Source organism: Polypterus senegalus, chromosome 7 (genome assembly GCF_016835505.1).
Source record: "Polypterus senegalus isolate Bchr_013 chromosome 7, ASM1683550v1, whole genome shotgun sequence".
NCBI classification, from domain to species: Eukaryota; Metazoa; Chordata; class Cladistia; order Polypteriformes; family Polypteridae; genus Polypterus; species Polypterus senegalus.
In genome coordinates this window covers 107,075,685-107,098,250 of record NC_053160.1, presented here as the reverse complement: position 1 = coordinate 107,098,250, position 22,566 = coordinate 107,075,685, and the positions used below count along the sequence as shown (strand labels likewise).

General features: G+C 39.7%; 1 protein-coding gene across 1 annotated transcript in view; it reads right to left on the bottom strand.

The window, feature by feature from the left end:
- The window catches only part of LOC120532051 (protein FAM214A), a 95,462-nt gene that overhangs the window by 11,857 nt on the left and 61,039 nt on the right, over positions 1 to 22,566 (bottom strand). Inside the window, exon 3 of the mRNA XM_039757962.1 lies at positions 18,269 to 18,485. The gene's annotated coding sequence lies outside the window, so the exon portion shown is untranslated. The remainder of the gene's footprint in view (positions 1 to 18,268; positions 18,486 to 22,566) is intronic.

The following is a 22,566-nucleotide window of genomic DNA, read 5'->3' as shown; positions in this document are numbered from 1 at the left end:
CTAAATGTCGAGATTAAAGTCGACATGTTGACTTTATTCTCGACATTTCCAATTTATTCTCGCCATTTATGTCGAAATTAAAGTCGACACTTCCACTTTATTCTAGTAGTTTATTTTGTCAGTAGAATGTCGCAAACTAAACTTCATCTTAAAATGAATGTTTAATTTACTAGATTTTCTCAAACCCCATCATAAATTAATGTAGCACATTAAATACTTTGTGTTAAGTGTTCCCCGACCCAGTTGTTAATCTCTATGCGCTTCTTAAACTGACTTCCTCTTGCACTGAGAGGCACCGGCAGCAATCGGCGCACATTGACTTCATAATATTCCTGCTCTATGAACATTCAAAATGCTAAGATAAATACTTGATATCTTCTTCACGATGAAATGCATTAAAGCATATATTAAACATGGGTGGCGGGGGGGCATGATGGCGTGGCTGTAGTGCTGCTCCCTTGCATTAAGGGGTCCCCAGGTGTATGTTCAGTGTAGTGAACTTTATGGCAGGTGTGACGAGACTTCAAAAAACTGGATATATGAATGAGTATCGCACTGGTTTAACTGGAATATCGTGTAAATGTTGGGTTCGTGATGTAGTGGTCGGAGACACGAATGCAGAATTCAATGGATGTTCTTTTTGAGTGGGCTTTCTTTATTGCATGCGGGCTGTCTCTATCTGACATTCTAAACCTCCAGTTCCTATCCTTGCATTTTCTTTCTGCACATAACCAATCACCACACAATAAACGTCTTTGTGAAATTAAAACAAGTTATAAACTTAGACCTTAGAGTTTTCAGAACTTAAAATGTATTAAACCATGTGGGGGCACGGTGGCGTGGTGGTTGCACCGCTGCTTCGCAGCAAGGGGATCCCGGGTGTTCCCTGCCTCGAGTTTGCATGTTTTTCTGGTGGGTTTACTCGGCGTGCTTCAGTTTCCTTTCAAAGACATGTAGGATGTGGGGTTTTGTTATGTATTATTGACCCTGCTACTTTATGTGGCGCCCCATTCAGGATGTACTCCTGCCTCGAACACGATGCTTGATGAAATGGGTGCAACCCTGAATGGATGGCAAAATTAAACATGTATAACTAAGATTTTTTGAAGTTCTGAAAACTCCATCCCAGCAAGCACTGTGCTCCCATATGCTTTAATAATTTAAAGTTCTGAAAACTCTGAGGTCTAAGTTTATAAAGTTGTTTTAATTTCACAAAGATGTTTATTGTGTGGTGATTGGTTATGTGCAGAAAGAAAAAGGAACGATAGGAACTGGAGGTTTAAACCAGTGCGATACCCATTCATATATCCAGTTTTTTGGAGCCTCGTCACACCTGCCATAAAGTTCACTACACTGAACATACACCTGGGGACCCCTTAATGCAAGGGAGCAGCACTACAGCCACGCCACCGCGCCCCCCGCCACCCATGTTTAATACATGCTTTGATGCATTTCATTGTGAAGAAGATATCAAGTATTTATCTTCTGCGGTGGGTTGGCACCCTGCCCAGGATTGGTTCCTGCCTTGTGTCCTGTGTTGGCTGGGATTGGCTCCAACAGACCCCCGTGACCCTGTGTTCGGATTCAGCGGGTTAGAAAATGGATGGATGGATGGAAGTATTTATCTTAGTATTCTACATTGTTTATAGAGCAGGAATATCATTAAGTCAATGTGCGGCGATCGCTGCCGCCGCCTCTCAGTGCAAGAGGAAGTCAATTTAAGAACCGCATAGAGATTAACAACTGGGTCGGGGAACACTTAATATAAAGCATTTAATGTGCTACATTAATTTATGAAAGGGTTTAAGAAAATCTAGCAAATTAAACACTCATTTTAAGATGAAGTTTAGTTTGCGACATTCTACTGACAAAATAAACTACTAGAATAAAGTGGAAATATCGACTTTAATCTTGACATAAATGGCGAGAATAAAGTCGGACTTTAATCTCAACATTTAGATTTTTTTTTCTTCGCTGTGTCTGTATTTTTTTTTCACCGTGGCCCTAATACGCTTCCGTAGTAAAGTCATAAATACTGCGCACTAAAAAATTACTAAATGCTACCTATTAGGCAGGTAAATTTGCAATTATCTGCTTTTTTGATCATGGTAATTTTTCTTAGTTATTATCATTTAGATGTTATATTTTCATTTTACATTACTTAGTTTAATATTTAATTTATATTACTTTATGATTTTCATAATAATGAAGAGTGCTGTTATATACAATAGAGTCTGGCTGCAGTCAGGATAGTTTTAGGCCTTGGACCAATTCAGCAACCTGAGACATTCTGAGACCCATAAGATGAAACCCCTATCAGCTGCATCTGTTTTGACTCCATCCACTTTCCACGCCCCCACCCCAGTGTTAGCAGTACACATTTGTACTATTACAGTAATGGAGGCTAACTGAATATGTCTGCAAAAAAAATATTTATCTATATATATAAAATTCTTTTCACGTTTGAAACGGAAATTACGTATGACCACTCGAAACGGAAATTATGTATGACCACAGAACATAATACAGGAACAAATCACTTCCCTTGTGGACTCCAGTGCTGACCCGTTCGCCGCCAGGCACATTCTGACAGAGTTTTATTTATTCGTCCACGTGACTGTTGTGGAAACTGCCATATTATAACTTTTTTTTAATTGGCAGTACTTGATAGTAGAAGAGATAAGGAAAACAGCTTTGCGTCTTTCTACTTTTTAACTGCGCCAAGCTGTAAACAATGTGAAGACGACACTGCCTTCGGCAGCGAGGGGTCATGAGAACAAAGTGGACGCTTGGAGGCGCGGAATGTCGGGCTGCTCTGCTGGGTCAAAAGCTTTGCAGTTTCGGGTGCATCCTCTCTTCTCACACTGTTTGTGACACTTCAAGTGCCCCGTCAGCTCCTGGGAGAGTGGAAATCTTTGCGAATGAGTGTAATCGGCGCCATCGAAGCAGGACTCTCTTTGTAAATTGCATTTCACGACTACTTACTGTCCCTTAAGGTGAGTTCGGGTCACTAAAACCCTGCAACATTCAAGGCTGCTTTTGTGATAAATTCTTTTAAGAAGATGGAGGGTTTACATCTAAGAAGATGTACCGACCTCTTCTTGTTAAGTTTTGGACTTGGGAATTGTTTGGACCTTCTGCCCGTTAAGCACGGAAGGGCAGTGTCCACATTTCTCAGAATAATTTTTCTCTTATATCTCAGGCACATAATGCAAGGTTGTCAGGCAGAAATTTGCCGGATTGCATAGAAAATGTAATTTATATACCACAGTGGTCGTGTAGCGCTTTTCACAAGGGATCTGCTACCGAGAGATGATCCAAATACATTTAAGCTGCTGTTAGTGCTACTTACCTGTTGTGTTATAGCGCCTTTAAAATGTACTTTACCCGAAAGCACTCCAGTACTGCTCAATGTATCTTTACTTCTTATATGTTAATGTTTTACTGTTTAATAATTTATATACTACACTTAATTTTTTTCCCTTGCACTCAGTGAGTGAAGTCACTGGGTAATCAGCTAGTTATAAATAAAAAAAGCATCACCAGGATAAACTGTCATGCTAATAAAATAAACATCTCTTCGTACTTGCTGCAAGGTCACGAGCCATCCTCAACGAGTATGCAAAGCCGCTTGGCTAACAGAGAAGGTTTTAGCTGGGCAACTCAAACGACTACTTTATGCCTCTTTGTGCTTCTGAGGGCAAGTGCGTCATTCCTCTGGAGCATAAACTCTGTCACAATTAATCCATCGTTAATATAAATATTAAAATTTTGTACACCAGTAAAAATACAGTATGAATGATATAACACAGACAGACCCACAAAGGCAGTACTCTAAAGATACCCTAAACGTCCAGCGCATAGTACTACATATTTTGACACAAATTATATGATTTATTCGATTCAGAGTCTGTAAGAATATGTAGTGTTAATTGTAGCCGAGTACAGCATATCATTTTTTCTTATTCATCTTTTTCCTTAGCATTTCCCATTTTTTATATGGGGTGAACCTTCTAATCCAATCACAGGGGATGCACAAACCAGTGTTTCTTCATACTGGTTCCAAGCCTGGATAAATGGGGAGGGTTATGTCAGGAAGGGCATCTGGTGTAAAATTTTGCCAAACCAATAAGCGGACAACAATTCAAATTTCCATTCTGGTTTGGTCAAGTCCTGGGTTAACAATGAACGCCACCAGTACTGTTAGCCAATAGGGTGCTGGCGGAAAATGGGCTACTGTTGGCCGAAGAAGGAGAAGAAGAGGGAGGAAGATGTGTCTGGAGACAGGAGGAGAGGAGGAAGGTAAATACAGTGAAACTGAGGGTAAGTACTTTGAATGTTGGCAGTATGACTGGTAAGGGGAGAGATTTAGCAGATATAATGGAGAGAAGGAAGGTTCATATATTGTGTGTGCAAGAGACTAAATGGAAGGGGAGAAAGTCAGGTGGATCGGAGATGGATTCAAATTGTTCTATCATGGTGTGGATGGAAGGAGAAATGGGGTAGGGGTTATTCTGAAGGAACATTATGTCAAAAATATTTTGGAAGTGAAGAGAGTGTCAGATGATTATAAAGCTGGAAATTGGAGGTGTGATGATGAATGTTGTTAGTGCATATGCCCTGCAAGTTGGGTGTGCGATGGATGAGAAAGAAGATTTTTAGAGAGAATTGGATGAAGTGAAGGAGAGTGTACCCAAGGGACAGAGAGGTGGTTGGAGCAAATTTCAAAGGACACGTTGGCGAAGGGAACAGAGGAGACGAGGAAGTGATGGGTACGTATGGTGTCAACGAGAGGAATAAATGATAGTAGATTTTGCCAAAAGCATGGACATGGCTGTGGTGAATACATATTTTAAGAAGAGGGAGGAACATAGGGTGATGTACAAGAGTGGCGGAAGATGCACACAGGTAAATTGCATCCTATGCGGAAGAGTCAATCTGAAGGAGATTGAAGAATGCAAAGTGGTGGTTTGGGGAAAGTGTAGTTAAGCAGCATGGGATGGCGGTCTGTAGGATGACGTTGGCGATCAAGAAGAGGAAGACAGTGAGGGCAGAGCCAAGCATCAAATAGTGGAAGTTGAAAAAGGAAGACTGCAAAGTTGAGTTTAGGGAGGAGGTGAGACAGGCACTGGGTGGCAGTGAAGAGTTACCAGACAGCTGGGCAACTACAGCAGAAGTAGTAAAAGTGACAGCAAGAAGGGTGCTTGGCGTGACATCTGGACAGAGGAAGGAGGAAAAGGAAACCTGGTGGTGAAATGGGGAAGTACAGGAGAGTATACAGAGAAAGAGGATGGCAAAGATGAAGTGGGATAGTCAAAGAGATTCAAAAAGTAGACAAGAGTACAAGGAAATAAGCCACAAGGTGAACAGAGATGTAGCAAAGGCTAAAGAAAAGGCGTACGACGAGTTGTATGAGAGGCAGGACACTAAGGAGGGAGAAAAGGACCTGTACAGATTAGCTAGACAGAGAGCTAGGAAATATGTGCAGCAGGTTAGGGTGATAAAGTAGAAAGATGGAAACATATTTAAAAGCGAGGACAGTGTGTTGTGCAGATAGAAAGAGTAATTTGTGAGGCTGATGAATAAAGAGAATGAGAGACAGAGAGAAGGTTGGAAGATGTGGTGATAGTGAATAAGGAAGTGCAATGGATAAGCAAGGAGGACGTAAGGACAGATATGAAGAGGATGAAAAAAGGGAAGGCCCTTGGTCCAGATAACATACCTGTAGGTTGCATGGAGGTGTTTAGGAGAGATGGCTTATTTGCAATGGTGATGGACAGGTTAACAGACGAGATTAGACAAGAGTCCCCGTTGACTATGATGTTTACTGATGACACTGTGATCTGTAGCGAGAGTAGGGAGCAGGTTGAGGAGACCCTGGAGAGGTGGAGATATGCTCTAGAGAGGAGAAGAATGCAGGTCAGTAAGAATAAGACAGAATACATGTGTGTAAATGACAGGGAGGTCAGTGGAATGTTGAGAATAGGAGGAGTAAAGTTGGCGAAAGCGGATAGTTTAAATACTTGGGATCAACAGTACAGAGTAATGGGGATTGTGGAAGAGAGGTGAAAAAGAGAGTGCACGCAGGATGGAATGGGCGGAGAAGAATGTCAGGAGTAATTTGTAACAGTCGGGTATCAGCAAGAGTGAAAGGCAAGGGTCTACAGGACAGTAGTGAGACCAGCTATGTTATATGGGTTGGAGACAGTAGCACCGCCCAGAAAGCAGGAGGCAGAGCTGGAGGTGGCAGAGTTAAAGATGTTAAAATTTGCATTGGGTGTGACAAGGATGACAGGATTAGAAACGAGTACATTAGAGGGTCAGCTCAAGTTGGACGGTTGGGAGACAAAGTCATTGAGGCGAGATTTCGTTGGTTTGGACATGTGCAGAGGAGAGATGCTGAGTATATTGGGAGAAGGATGTTAAGGATAGAACTGACAGGAAAGAGGAAAAAATGGAAGGCCTAAGAGGAGGTTTATGGATGTGGTGAGAGAAGACATGCAGGTGAAGGGTGTAACAGAACAAGATGCAGAGGACAGGATGATATGGAAAAAGATGATCTGCTGTGGCAACCCCTAACGGGAGCAGCCAAAAAGAAGAAGAAGAATATGGGGTCAGCCTTCTGATTACCAGTGTAGATCCTTAGCCACTGTGGCGGACGCCCCTTTGATGTGTATTCAGGGGGAGCAGCCCTGGATGGTGCAGTACCTCCCCATGGACGATAGATGGCCGCCCCCCTGGGTTGGGGCGGTGCCTCAGTCTCTCGCAGGGCTTCATGGCAGATGGTGTTCTCCACAGCCCTGTTGGGGTGCGGGGTGGCCGCCAGGGGGCACGGCATGGTCCCTGAGCCCAGCTAGACTAATCGTCGGGCCCACACAGGAGTACAACCGGAAACAGGTGATCAAGCACCTGGAACACTTCCGGGTGGGCCATAAAAGGAGCCAGCAACCACCACTCAATGGCCAGAGTTGGGTGGAAGGAGGACAAAGCTGTGGAGGAGTGGTGGTGAAAGAGAGAGGAGTGTTTTTGACTTTAGTGATTAGTGCTTAGGACTGTGTTGTGGCTGGGGGGGTCACAGGGAAGACGTGCCCTCCAGCTGAAGAAAAATAGAAGTCTTTTTATTTTATATGTGCCTTCTGTGTCAAGTCTGTGCTGGGTCGGGCACAATATAGCACCTTTCTTACACTACAGAGCCACTACTCCGTTGAGTGTAGCATTTAACAAACATTAAAAAGTGCAGTCTCATGAGTGAGACATGGCAAACGCAGATATAAAACGTATACTATAAAATACAAAATGTTAAGATTTTTTGTTCAATATCTTTCTAATATAAAACACCAAAACAACTGCTTTGGATGCAGAACTGGGAGACCTCGATAGTTTAGAAGTTTAATAAATGCTGAATACACATTTGAGTGCAGGAACTAAAGGGAATTGAAATCGTCATGAGGGACGTGTAATATGGGCGTCAGTTCACCCCTGAAACAGGGGAATGGTTCCAGAAGGGGCGTTAATTTTTGGAGTGCTTGCATCTGTCCAAGGCCTAAAACTGTCCTGACAGCAGCTGGACACTTCTCGTTATATACAGGTTATCCAACACTGCACATTATTCAGGTAAAACTGAAATTATTTTATAATAAATACAAGTAATGTAACTGATTAAAAAATACACCCTTGTTGTGAATTCAACTGAAAAATAGAATACTGATCAGTCTTGAAGACTCAAACAGCATTTCAATAATACTGTACATAAAAATCTCAAAGAATCTTCCTTTCAAAGATTGTAGGATACAGTGGGAAAAGGATATTTCAATTAATATTGCAGAAAAGAAGTGGAAGGCAGCCATGCACAGAATATACTCTAGCTCTTTATGCACAAAGCATTCAATAATTCAGCTTAAAATCTTTCATCGATCACATTTATCTCATTTAAAATTGTCCAAAATGTATCCTGGGCAAGATCCAACCTGTGAGTGTTAACAGTCTCGCTCCAACCTTACTTAGCCAAATGTTTTGGGAGTGTATCAAATTAACATCGTTTTGGAAAAAATCTTTGAATGCTTATCAAGCAGCCTTGCTGTCAAAATCACTCCTAACCCATTAACAATTATGTTTGGTGTACCCCTAGATGCGCTTAAAGTGGAGAAAGACTAATTAATTGTAACTGGCTATACCACAGTTCTAGCACAAAGACTTACCCTTGCTTCACTGGAAGTATATTCTATACTATTTGAAATTCTTGGTTAGAAGAGATCTTCAAAATGTTTAAAAATATGGTAAGAATTAAATGCTACAATAAGCATTCATATCTGGGAAAAAGGACATTTTCCCTTTTTTTCCCATGCTACAAGTTCTCATCTCTTTCTCCTGGGTAGGGGTTGAATTCTATTTTGGTAGGTTGTCTTTTTTTTGTTTCTTTTTTACCAGCTTTCTTTTTAACGATTGTGAGAAAATGAATCTCCAGACATTATAAAGGTTTGGGGCAGCCACCCGTATATTATATCTAGGCTGCAAAAGTTTGAAATTATTGAAAAGAGATGTTCACAAGACTGAGTCCAAAACCGAACTGAATACTTGGAGGTATGATGGCGGTTTTACGGGCTGGGAAAGGAAATGATGTCATCTATGCTAGAACTAGAAGTGACATCATCAGAGGTGCCGGGACCTGGCGAGATTTCCCGGGAATGGTCTGCAAGAAACAGAGAGACAGTCACCATATTCTGCAACGCCCTGGTCTGGTGTAGTATTACATTTACTCAGGCTCGATAGCTGTCTGTTAGCCCAGACCCATCGGGCCAGGAAACCTGCACCAAAAGGTCGTGAGAACAAGGGCATCGGCGTTGGAATGAAGAGAGCCCTTACGATGAATAAGCGAATACTTATAAGGTTGAAGGTCAAAAAACCACCTTGTGACCCGAGGATTCGACTCTTTGTGTAGGGCCATCCACTGTAAGGGTGCATGATCCAACATAAGAGTGAATTCTTGATCCAAGAGGTAGTACCTCAACTAGGTAATCGCCCATTTAATCGCCAAGTGCCTCCTGTTCCATTGCCACATACCTGGTCTCCCGATCCAACAGTTTCCGGCTGAGGCACATGACGGGGTGTTCTACACCATCGACATTTTGGCTCAACACGGCACCGAGACCTGTGTCCGAAGTGTTGGTCTGGAGAATGAAAGGAAGAAAGAAATCAGGAGCTTTCAAAATTGGAGTAAACATAAGGGCCTGTTTTACTGTAAGTCACTAAACGCAGCTTTCGTTATATCATCCCATACCACATTGTTAGGAGGTCCTCTTCTTTGTTAAGTCAGTCAAAGGTGCCGCTGTCTCTGAAAACCAGGGTACAAACTGGCAGTAGTACCCGGCTAGTCCGAAAAAGGCTTGGACCTGCCACTTGGTTCACAGACGGGGCCATCGCATTATGGCTTCTATCTTTGAACACTGTGGTTATACGGTACCCCGACCTACCAGGAAGCCCAAATATTTAGCTTCTTTCAATCCAAAGAAACATTATCTTGGATTAATTTGAAGCACAGCTTTTACCTGCGTCTGTAACACCACAGTGACCTGCTGTACGTGGTCCTTCCATGTGCTGGAATAAATGTTGATGTCATTCAGACAGGCAGCACTGTACACATAATGGGGGCGAAGCACTCTATCCACCAGACGCTGAAAAGTTGCAGGTGCCCTGTGTAACCCAAAAGGAAGGACACGATACTGCCAGTGTCTGCTAGGGGTTCTAAACGTAGTCTTAACCTTCGCAGAGTCCGTTAAAGAAATTTACCAGTACCCCTTAGTCATGTCAAGTGTGGTCAAAAACTTAGCTTGGGCAAGCCTTTAGAGGAGGTCGTCCACTTGGGGCTTTTGATTAGTATCAAATTGGGATACTTGATTAAGCCGATGGATGTCACTGCAAAACCTCCAACTCCCATCAGGCTTATTAACCAAGATGATCGGACTGGATGAGGGACTATAACTTTCCTCTATTACTCCTAGTTCCAACATACGCTCGATTTCAAGCTCCACTTCTATTTTCCTTGCCTCAGGAAGTCGATAGGGCCGCTCTCTAACGATAACCCCAGGCGCTGTCACTATGTCATGCACAATCAGAGAGGTCCTTCCAGGTTTTTCACTCACCACCTCCGGTATGGACAGGAGAGCTGTTTCAAGCTCCGGTCTCTGTTTGGAGCTTAACTCCATACCAAAATTAAGGTTGATTATGTGAGCAAAGAATGAGCTGGGCTGAGCAGAGGTGGGATCAGGATCCCTCTCCTTCCATGGCTTCAGCAAGTACACATGATGTTTCACCAATTAATCGATGAGTTCTTTCCCCTCCTTAATTTCATAAGGTCCTTGCCAATGGGCAAGTAATTTAGAATGGGAGGTGGAAACCAAGATCATGACATGATCTCCCAGGTGGAATTCTTGGAAGGTCGTACTACGATCATAATAACGGGCCTATGCTGCTTGTGCTTTTTCCAAATGATTTTTTGGAACAGGTCGAATTTTTCCAAATCGATAGCGTAACTGCGTGATATACTACAATATATTGGTAGGGGAAAGGGCCTCTCCTTCCCATCCTTCTTTCAAAATATCCAATAATCCCCTAAGTTGTTGTCCATATAATAATTCAAAAGGCAAAAACCCCATAGAGGCTTGTGGGACTTCCCAATAGGCAAAGATTATGAGGGGGAGGAGCTGATCCCAGTTCCTCCCATCCTCACTGACCATCTTGCAAAGCATTTGCTTGAGAGTCTGATTAAATCTCTGAACTAGACCATCGGTTTGAGGATGATACACCGCAGTCTTTAAGTGCTTTATTTTAAGTAACTTGACAACTTCTTTGAACGTCTCCGAGGTGAATGGCGTCCCTTGATCCATAAGGACCTCTTTAGGGATGCTGCACGCGCAAAGACCCCTACAAGTTCCCGTGCAATTGTTTTCGACATGACTGAGTGCAGGGGAACAGCCTCAGGATATCAAGTAGCATAATCAACGAGAACTAATGTATATTTATGTCCTCGGGCTGAGGACTCTAAGGGTCCTACAATGTCGACCCCAATTCTCTCAAAGGGAACATCAATTAGGGGAAGGGGAATGTCAGGAGCTCGGTCCCTACTAGGAATTTGCCGTAATTGACAGTCTGGACAAGAGAGACGCAAAAACAGCAAACCTCCTCATTAATTCCCGGCCAAAAAAATAGGAGGTTAATCCGCTCTAGTGTTTTTTCTGTGCCCAAATGGCCTCTTAGGAGGTGGACGTGTGCTAATTCACAGACTTGCCGTCGATAAATTTGTTATTTACAACAGCTTTCTCACCTCCCCCTCATGCTCAGCTATTCGATATAATAGGTTGCTTTCTATAACAAAGTGAGGACCCTGTGGCAGGGGCTGATGAGTGCGTTAGCCATTGACAAGTACTGCTAAATTTTTTTGCATGTTTCAGGGAGTCATCATTCCACTGCTCCCTTATGAAAGAACCCGCCGTTTCTCTGAACTGAAAGTGCATTTCAGAGAGAAAGTCTGGTCTGACCTCAAGGGTTGGGGATTCATCCCAGCTCGTTGAGGCGCGGAGTGATGACGTGTCCACCTGTGACAGCCCAGGAATCTCCCTGTCTACCTCTTGGACTTCCGTATCTCTCTCCGCCGGCTGATTATATGGCGTGGAGACAGCTGAAGTTGAATCATCCCCATCTATAGCTAGGCCTAAGTTTTTTTCCGGGAGTAGTAATTAATACACCGCTTTTAATGTTTGACCAGTCCTACCCCAGAATCACCGCGAAAGGTGAACTCAGTAGGACCGCCATGGGGATTTTTTTCAGTGATCCTCCATAGCTGATGAAACATCGATCAGTTTTATATTTTCAGGTTTCCCCATATACACAGGTAATATTGGTCTTTATTTTCATCCACTGTTGCGGTAATACATATCGACAACAAACAATGGAAATGTTGCTGCCAGAATCAAGTAGTGCTTCCACTTTATATCCATTAACTATTACTACTCCCGTATGTGCTGGCGATAGGGGGTTGACAAGTGCATATAAACCACCTCTCCCTGTCCACTTGCATCCCTTCTCGATCCCCGGCAGGTTGCATGCCCCAAGGCCCAGGAACTTTGGAAAAGGCTCCGGTTTACATGAAAGAGACCTAGTTTGTGTGACATAATCCCCACGGAATCCACTAGAGGACCGTTCTCCTACCTCAGATTGCGAGGCTGGCTTAGATGTTTCTAGGAGCTTTATAAGCTCCTCCATGTTGTGGAGTTCTTCCCAGACAGGCTGGGCAAGGGTTTTGGGGAGTCCTTTTAATAGAAATAGGTAGGCTACCTGCTGCACTATTTGGAAGGAGGACAGCTCAAAAGGCCTTAGCAAATGAGCTAGTTGTTCCCAGAGAGCTTCTGCCTGCTCCCGGGTAGATCTCTCAGGATCTAACTCCCAATTTTTTTTATGGTATGTACCTGCTGGCCTGGGGAAAGCCCATATTTATCTGGGGTCGTAACCCCAATGGGCGGCTCAGTTCTCTCCTCCAAGAGAACATAGCAAGCTCTTTTCATTACTTCCATAGGAACCAGCACATGTCTGTAAGTCTGATCATATTCTTCCTTTGAGAAAATATTAGCCCAGTTTCATATTTATAAAGTGGAGCCATCACCAAGTTAATCCTGACCCCCGGAAAAGCTCCCTACCCGGAAACTCAGCCCCAGTACTTTCTCACCTGGTTATTGCTTTGGTCTTATCCCACTTTCCTCAGGGAACCGAAATCCTGCAAACTACATCAATGTGAGAAGAATGAATCTCCAGACATTGTAAAGGTTTGGGACAGCCACCCGTATATTACATCCAGGCTGCAAAAGTTTGAAATTATTGAACAAGGATGTTCACAAGACTGAGTCCAAAAAAGAACTTAATACTTGGAGGTAAGATGGCAGTTTTAAGGGCTGGGAAAGGAAATGATGTCATCTATGAACAAACCGAAAGTGATGTCATCAGAGGTTCAGGTGCCGGAAGTGATGTCATCAGAGGTGCCGGGACCTGGCCAGACTTCCCAGGAATAGTCTGCAAGAAACTGGGAGAGACAGTCAGCACACTCTGCCACCACCTGGTCTGGTGTAGAACAGGTAAAATTCCATTATAACGAATATCTTTACAACGAAATTTTCATTACAACGAAGTATTTTTATGGTCCCGACAGGTTCCCCATATGACGCAAGTCTATAAGAATTTCGTTACTACGAAGTACATTCAGCAGATATTTTCATTATAAACCAAGTGCCCAAAAGACTTTGAAATGTCTGAATGAATCATCCGCAGAGCAGCTAGTTCTGTGGCCGCAGCTCAGTTGTGCACAATGATCCCCAAACAGAAACATTGTAATTTTTTTTTTTCCTTTCTTCAAACTTTCCTTGTACTTTTTTTTTTTTTGCCCTTTTTGTTTAATGCGCTTTTCAGTGATACCTTTTGCTTATTGCTTGTCAATATTTAAAAAAATCCATTGGAATTTAACTCATTGTCACCCTCATATAGAAATGGCAGACACGAAAAAACAATAACAGTTCATATTAGAAAAAACACTTTACATTTCTGCAGCTCTCGATTGCTGCAAAAAAAAAAAGACGTTGCCAGTGAATTTGAAATTTTGCCACCAATGCTGTCAACGTTCTTGAAAGGCCAAGCAAAAAAAGAAAAAAAAATCTTGGGTTGCAAACATATGTGAACTGTTGCATTTGAAGACGTCTTTATGTTGTTCAGAGATGCTCATTCAAGAAACATTCCTATTAATACGGCACTCATTCAAGAAAATGTGAGGTTTGTAAACTCTCTTGGGACCTCCCTGAACTGGATGACATGCCGAAGAGCATCGCAAAGTCTGATCTCCGCGTCTATGGAGCAACAGCTGGCTCAAAGATATTCTGCGTCTCTCCGCCAAAGCAAACAGAAAAGATATCGATGGGTGATGCAGCCTGACTGCTGTGTCTGTGTATAGCAGAGTGGCAGATCACACTACAATAAATAAGTGTTCCGTTCTTGTTTCAACCTGAATAAAGTTGGTTTTCCTAAAGTAGTGAGACTCAGCCTTGTGTTTTGGGGTGCAAGACAGGGACTTATTGCGTAACCCCAATCTTTTATGATTTGCTTCTGTGTCACTTCATTGCAGCATTATGAGCCTGTTTTTGCCCTGCTCCCGCAACGGACAATCTTCCACAGATACTGCAATCACGCTTCGGGAAAGTTTATTATTGCAAGGAAATGCTGAGAAAAATTCTTGTCAGCATAACTTGTAGGCAGGAGGAGATTACAATTAACATAAAAGAAGCTATTGAAATGATTGCAAACACCTGGGCGCAAGTTAAAGAAAGCACTATAATAACAAATAGAGAATCTCGTTATGATGAAATATTTTTTAGATCCCTGGGAGGTCGTTGTAATGGAATTTTACCTGTATTACATTTACTCAAGCTCTTTAGCTGTCTCCTACTCGCACATGTGTGATACTATCTAGATTTTTTTTTGTTTCACTATAAAGTTATTTGTTGTATAAGTTTTACTTGACTACATGAAATATTATTTTCTTTAAATCAAATAAAAATTAAAGTATTAAAATGTATTATAGATTGCTGATAAAGCGGTAACTCTGAAATATAGTATATCTATAATTATATCTATAAATTATTTTAATGTTAAAAAAAGTAAAATTATGAGTACATTCTTATGTTTTAGTTATTGCTTTTCTTTTTGCTATTAAGTACCTTGATTATTTATGAAGTATTTTTTCATACATAGTGCACAGCTGATGTCATCATGGTAAACTATTTTCATCTAATAAATATTATTTGGTGCTTGAAAATGGAATGCAGAAGACTGAAAGTCTGCAGTTATAAAGTGTGCAAATTACATGTTTTTTTTACGTTATCTTCTTCATTTCTTTACAGCACGTGATATTTATCCAGAAGTCTTAATAGTCAACTTGTATATTGAGTTAAGCAAACTGGATAAATGGGGAAAGTCTTTAAAGCACATCTACACATCTGATCTTTCTAAATGAGTTTAATGTGTTTAGAAAAACCATACTAACATATAATCTCAAAAGGTCTAAAAGCACCAGGCAGCAAAACCACAGCACTTTTTTGTCATGTTACTTTCAATTTTTTTGTGAGTGTGTACAATAAACTGTACTGCACAAATAACATTTTTTAAAATGAAATGTAATTGTTTTCTATAAGACATTACTAAAACAGAGGTCTGCATCACAATTGTCACAAAAGGAAAAAAAATCTAGATTTTGAGTAACTACAGTTTTTCTAACAGTCTAAACATACCCAGTTGTTTAAATTGTTTGTCAAAGTAGGAGGATATACAGAAATCTGCAGTACATTAGATTTTCCTAAAATGGAAGTAGTCCCATCCACAGCAGCCTGATGTGTTTATTCATGTTTTCTGTTCCCATCTTCTGGATAAAGTAGATTCAGAAAATAAAACTAAAAGGTACAAGTGAGTTATTAGGATGCAATATGAAACCTTACAAAAGAGCGGTCTTCAAAATGTGACGAAAAAGGTTATGCGCCTTCTGTTAATTGCAATGTTAACTGCAGTTAAACTTCTGACTTTTACGGAGTAGTAATTTAGTACTTGTTACTGTACCTTCACAGAGGTAAGTTGATAAGTTGATCTAATTCTGAATGAACATAATGCTATCTGTTCAAGTTTCATTTTCATTGTTTTTCCTATGAATGCCTAGTATTTTTATAAGGCCATTTTTTTTAAATCTGAAAGATCATGAAGCAATGGCAGCATTCCAGACTTGTAAAACTTCACATACTGTGCTCTACAGCTTTTAAGAGTCGAAGTGCTTGAGTTCTAATGTTAATATGTAAATGGTTCTCATCAAAAAGCAACATGGAAAACTTAGCAATGGTTCATTATAAACTCATAAATTAAATTAAAGTTGTGATTCTGAGTTCCATAGTTAGAAACATTTTCAGATATATATGGTGAATAAAATCTATTGTAATAAAAATTGTTACCTTATATTTTATTTAATATGGCAAACTTGGGATTAAGCTGTTAAAATAGCCTGCTATCTCATACCGCTGTGTTCACATTTTCACGTATTAAGAAAATTTGGAATGTTTTAAGCTTATCTGCATGTGGTTACTTTTTTTATCTAGAACTCCTTTATTGAAAAATACATTTCTGATTAGTTTACATGATTGTTGGTGGTCATGTTTTGATGACATCACTGGTCTTCCTCTGTTGTGACACCTAACTATAGGACAGCACATAATTTCCAGGCGCTTGTGTCAGTGATTGAAGTCATTACGACCATGATTTTATTTAACAGCAAAATTTACATTAGAAGCACCTCTGAAATCGGTTTAACAATAAAGAAGAGAACAGATTCCAGAACAATTGGAAAATTTAAATTTAGAAATCAAGAAAGTTTGGCTTAGGTCTTCTCATAAAGCAAATGCCTATGTCTTTGAAGATTCAGTATATTAATCTCGGCTTTCTGTTTGATTACAAATTTGCCAACTACCCTTAAAACAGTACACAGAAAGATACTATGTGCTTACCATAAAGTGGTTGATTTAAAAATATTTATTTTAAAATTAGTAACAGTAACAATGCAATAAATTCAAGAATTTAACAACAATTCTTGACAAATAAAAATGTTAAAATAACACAATTTTCTCTTTCAAATAGCACATAGTTAATGCAGAAACAAGAAAAGACAATCATATAAATGTCGAAATTTGTCAGTTAGGCTGAACATCTACTAATCATTCTGAGGGCATGTCTGACTTGCCTCAAAACAAAAGTAAACAAAAATAAAACAATTTATTACTAGTCACAGGTATATTTAAAAAAAAACATATATGAAGAAATCAAAAGGTAATATACTCAAACCCTTCCATTTTAAACAATAAAAAACACACAATATATACGAGGGGCGTTCAAATATAAACAGGAATTTATGAGCTGCACTTTATTTATTGAATACAATGAAATGACTTACACACTATTTTTCTATGTTCTCCTGCCACTACAATCCAATTGTTCCAGTGCTCAGGAAGCTTCTTAATCCAAGAACAGTAGAAGTCTTTTGACTGTATGTTGACCCATTCTTGCACAGTGTCATTAACCTTCTCATTCGACTTGAATTTCATCCCTCCTAAAAATTCCTTAAGTGGACCGAAGACATGATAGTCCCTCTCTGAATGACTTGTACCAATCATACACTGTAGACTGAGAGAGACGCTCATCCCCAAACTCATTTTTAAGTCTGGAATAAATCTGAGATGGAATGACTCCTTCATTTGTCAACATTTTAATAATAATCTGTTGCTCAACACTACTTTGTACCTCCTGCTCTGACATATTGATTACAACTGACAGGAAGGAGGGAAAGAGCAGCTAGCACTACTAACAACAAACATGCACGTGTTTGTCCAATAAGTCACATCTACCTTGCACTTTTTATAAGACCAGAACATGAAAATTCCTGTTTTTAATTGAATGCCCCTCAACATTTTGCTGTTTTGTGCCATTTGTACTCACTGTGAAGGGTTAAGTCCAACTAACAGACATACAACTGTTGTCTGTTTAAGAGATCTCTTGGTTAGGAACATGATGGTTTATAGTTAGTGTAATAGTGCAAGCTGGGTGTACTGTGTTGGTGGAACTAGGGACTAAAATGGAAGCAAATAGGGGGATTGCCCTTGGCTGTCTGTGTTGAGGTGGTTTCTCCCATTTTATGACAAGCTATAAATCAGTTATATTCTCTATAAATCACATTGACAAAAATGGTGAGAATGCCAATCCATCAATACAAAGAAGTCAGGCAAGATAAAGAACTTGATGGGGTTGCTCAAGGATTTTTTTCTTTTTTTAATCTTTTTCTTTTATGTGCTTCCATTTCAAAAGATGTACAGAAGATAGTAAATGTTGTCTGACTGTCTGTTAGTGTCATTTTTCACTAAACACATCGCTTATATATGAGTAAATATATCTGAAATTCTGTATAAAGCAAAGCAAAATCTTATGCCTATAGAGACTATTAGAATTTATTTAACAATTCAGACCAGAAACGTTACTGTGTACGATTAAATTTAAAATAAACATTAATCTGATTTGATAAACAGATCTACAGCATTTTTAACACTTGAAAATCATACATATTGTTGACTGTTATTTTCAAAGCTCTTTAAGCAAATTCTGTAACAATAAAAGAAAAGTGAAAAAAATATATATTTTTCTCTGTTCTTACCTACTGTCTTTTCCAATCTTATCTGACAGTATGTGTCTCCACTTCTCTCTGTGCCTCTGGAGACTAATAAATGCATGGGGTCCCTAGTGGCTATTCCACAAGGACCCTGTCCATCTCCATGGCCACCTCCAGATCCACATGAATCTGTCAGCAGCATCCCGGGATGGCTAGAAATGTGGAATTCCGTTGAGACTTAGAAATACGGGGACCTGCAACCCTGAAATGTAAGCAGAAAGAAAGTAACCTAACATCAGTTACAAAAATAACCAAAATGGTGAGGAGATATCCTCAGGAAAACATATTCCAACATTCCTCGCCGTCTTCTACAGCTTAAACAGAAAAAAGTGCAATTATAAGAAAAAACAAATAAAGGAGTCTCCACTGATACATTCAAGGTACAGTATCTCTGATATTTTTGTCTAATGTTACAAGTGGTTCAGACAGATGGCCAACTGTCCATGCATGATGCATCATTTGACATTTCCATAAAATAAAACAATTATCTTGAATCATCTTAAAAACAATTTTGTCAAACATGAAAATACTTTTAAAAATATACAGGCAATATAAAATCTGAAACATTTGTATTTAAAAGTTTATTTCTGTGCTTTATGACCCTATAATTAGATAAATGTTAATAAATAAATACATTTTTTGGACACTTTGAAAATGTATATATAAATTTCAGTTTTAATGTTATTCATTTGATATTTCCATAAACACACAGTAACATCTGCTGACTCTTGCATTAACCTAGAACACTGTTTCTCAAACTCGGTCCTGGGGAGCCCCTGTGGCTGCAAATTTTTGTTCCAACCAGATTACTAATCAGTGACAACACCTTATAGCACTGATGTCATTTAATTAGCTGGTATTTTTTTTCTTTTATTCGGCATTCAGAAAAGCATAGCAGCATGATTTTACATTTATAAGACATTTATAAATATTTCTGCTTTTGCTATAGATTTAAATGCTTAACTCTCTTTTGTTGAAGTTCTTTCCCCTTCATTATATCTTAATAATGACAACTTAAAACGAGCAGAGCAGACACCCAGGCAAACAACACTGAATAATCAAAGGCTGCAGCTACTTTAGAGTCAGACACACTAATTAGTAAATAATGGATTAATTAGACAGTTGGAACACCTAGAAAAGTAGAATGAAAATGAAGATGAAAATACTGTTAAAAAGAAAAAAAAATACACTATTCTTATAAAACTGCTTGGTACATTTTAATATATATATTTTTTTTTTGGCAAACTTAGTTTTCTAATTAATATATTGTTCCTTAAAACAAAGAACTTGGGAAATATCAGTTCCCCTTAAATAGCCCAGCAGTTCAATTAAAAACAAAAGCTGGTTGGAACAAAAACCTGCAGCGACAGGGGGTCCCCAGGACCAACGCCGAGATCCCCTGACCTAGAATAACTTCAACAATAAGTCAACAGCTACGTATAAGAGCTGGCATTCCATATTAAAATGAGCAGTTTCAGGTCACCTTCATACATTTCCTCTTATAAGTCCTGCATGCTATATACTATTAGTTAACAAACAAAAACATACAATTGCAAAATATGTGATATCAAAAAATCAAAGCTGAATACAGTAACACCTCAATAAATGTGTGTAGAAAGATACCCTTTTTTTTTTAAATGGACAATGTCCGAATACTTATGGAATAGATACAATAAGTAGCTATAAATGAAAATGTGCGTCTTGTCCCCGATGAGGCATCAGGCGTCATCTGATCAACGAAATGGGGATGGAGGATGGCTATCCCTTGGGAAGCGGGATATGGCTAGAATAGACAACTGGGTTTGAGGTCTCCCGTGAACCTGTGAAGCAGTGAGTATCAACAATAACACCTGCAATATGGTTAAAAAGTGCTGCACTACAAAAGAAAAAAAGTAATTTGATTTATAAAACCTGGCATATCACACATTTCTACACAACTTACCTTTATAAATCACAATCATCATCTAAATAAGTGTATGTGAGCAGGCATTTTGGACTTTTGTGTTTTTTGTTTTATGTTAAGGAATGTTACTCTTAAAATGTTGCACTACCTGTCTTTTATAAAGTTGTGACCCCTTCCCATCTTTATTTCTGAGAGACTCTGCCTCTCTAAGATGCTCTGTTTATAACCAATCATTTTATTGACCTGTTGTTGCTGGAAAAGGGTGTTTGGTGCTCCCGATATCTATGAAAAAGGACGAAGGTCCAAGTCTTCAGAGTCCTGGTGCTTCCTGTCTTGCTATATGGTTGTGAGACATGGATGCTATCCAGTAACCCGAGACAAAAACTGGACTCCTTTGGTACTGTGTCTCTCTGGAAAATCCTTGGGTACCGATGGTTTGATTTTGTGTTGAATGAGCGGTTGCTCATGCAGTCCTGAATGAGGCACATTACATGCATTGTGAGGGAGCGCCAGTTACGGCACTACGGCCATGTGGCGCGTTTCCCCGAGGGTGATCCGGCTCGTAAGAGCCTCATTTTTGGGGACCCGAGTGGCTGGACCAGGCCAAGGGGTCGCCCACGTAACATCTGGCTGCGGCAAATAGAGGGTCATTTCCAGAGGGTGGGACTGGACCGTGCATCTGCCTGGTGGGTTGCAAACCAGGATCCCGAGTTGTTTAGTCGTATACTGGATGCGGCAACACACTGTACCAGTGCATGTTCCCCAACTTGACTTGACGTGTTGCCAATTAACTGCGAGCTGTTCCACCAGGTGTCTTTCTTTTAGCAATACACAACTTCTCTAGTCTTTTGTTGCTTCTTTCACAACTTTTTGAAATGTCTTGCTGGCATTAGATTTAAAACATCTTGTGAATAATATATTCTCAATGAATTTCTCACATTCAACTTTTTTGATATGTTGCCATTAAATATGGGTTTAAATGATTTGCAAATTACAGCATTACCTGAAATCCCACTTCTTTTAGTTTGATGCCCAACCTCCCATGTGGGACCTTATCAAATGATTTCTAAAAATCAAGATATATCATAAGACCCCCGATTGTATCCTTTTGTTACCACCTCATAGAATTCCAGCAGATTAGTAATACATGACCCTCCCCAGTCTAAACCCATGCTGACTGTTCCCTAAATCTCTTGCTATTAACATGTGATGCTCAAATCTGTCATTAATAATTCCTTCCATTAATTTACCCATGATTCCCATTAAGCTTACTGGCTTATAATTACTTGGTTCTGCCAGATCACCCTTTTTATGTAACAGAATAATATTTTCTATTTTGCAGCACTTATCCCTATGTGCAATGACTTTCAAAAAAATATCTGTCAAGTGTTAGGTTCCAACATAATTAAGCTGAGCAGTACTTCTCCCACTACAATTTCCAAATCACTAAACTCCTCCTTATTAGTCTCCGGTACTACTTGGAGGTTATCACCTTCCTCACGTGTGAAAACTTCAGAAAAAAATACAAATTTAGAGCATTTTCCATCTCATTGTCACGGGTGCCAAGTTGTTTCTAATTTTTGAAAGTCATTTATGAATCTGCTGCCCTGGATGTTCAATTGTCCACACAACTGATTTAAGTGTTGAAGATGCTGATTTCAGTTAAAGAGGATACACCCTTTTATGTGAAAAAATAAAGTGCTTTTTCCATGGAAAGCCTTAACAGGCACATTAGTAATATCTGCTGGATAGATGCCAAAAATGAAGATAAGCAAAAAATTAGATGTAGTAATTGATCAGGAGACAGATTCACAAGATTGAAGTTGAGACTATGAGAATTTGATATAGAATTGTTTAAACAAAAAATTGGAAAAAAAAAATATCAGTATTTTTTACCTAGGCCTACTGTACAGTATATCAGGGTCAGCCACAGGAGTAGTCTAGTTTACCCTTAGTGTTGGAAACCTTGGCACCACCGGTCAGACATTTTACTTCTAATGCTGGATTTAAATAGTTTGGAATTGTTACATTTCATACTGTGGAATTGCTAAGTAGAAACATTTTCTTATTGTTAGCCTCAACAGACTACATCATCATCTAGTTTTCCTTATTATTGGTAAAGTTTAAAGATGTATGGTCTTTGTTCTATTCGTTGACTGCAATTCACTTCCTTTCAGGCAATGCTTCTGGCTAAGCAACTTTGCTTTGCTCATTTTTTACTTTTAGTCAGGTGTAGAGACAACTAGGCTCTTCCTCTCATTGACTCCTCTTTCAGATTTGCTTGATTGTCTGCTCTTGGCAAGATATCTGTGTATTTCGGTTATGTTAGCTGAAAATTCTCCCAAGAAGTTGCCAGCTGCAAGCAGTCTGTGGCTTGAAT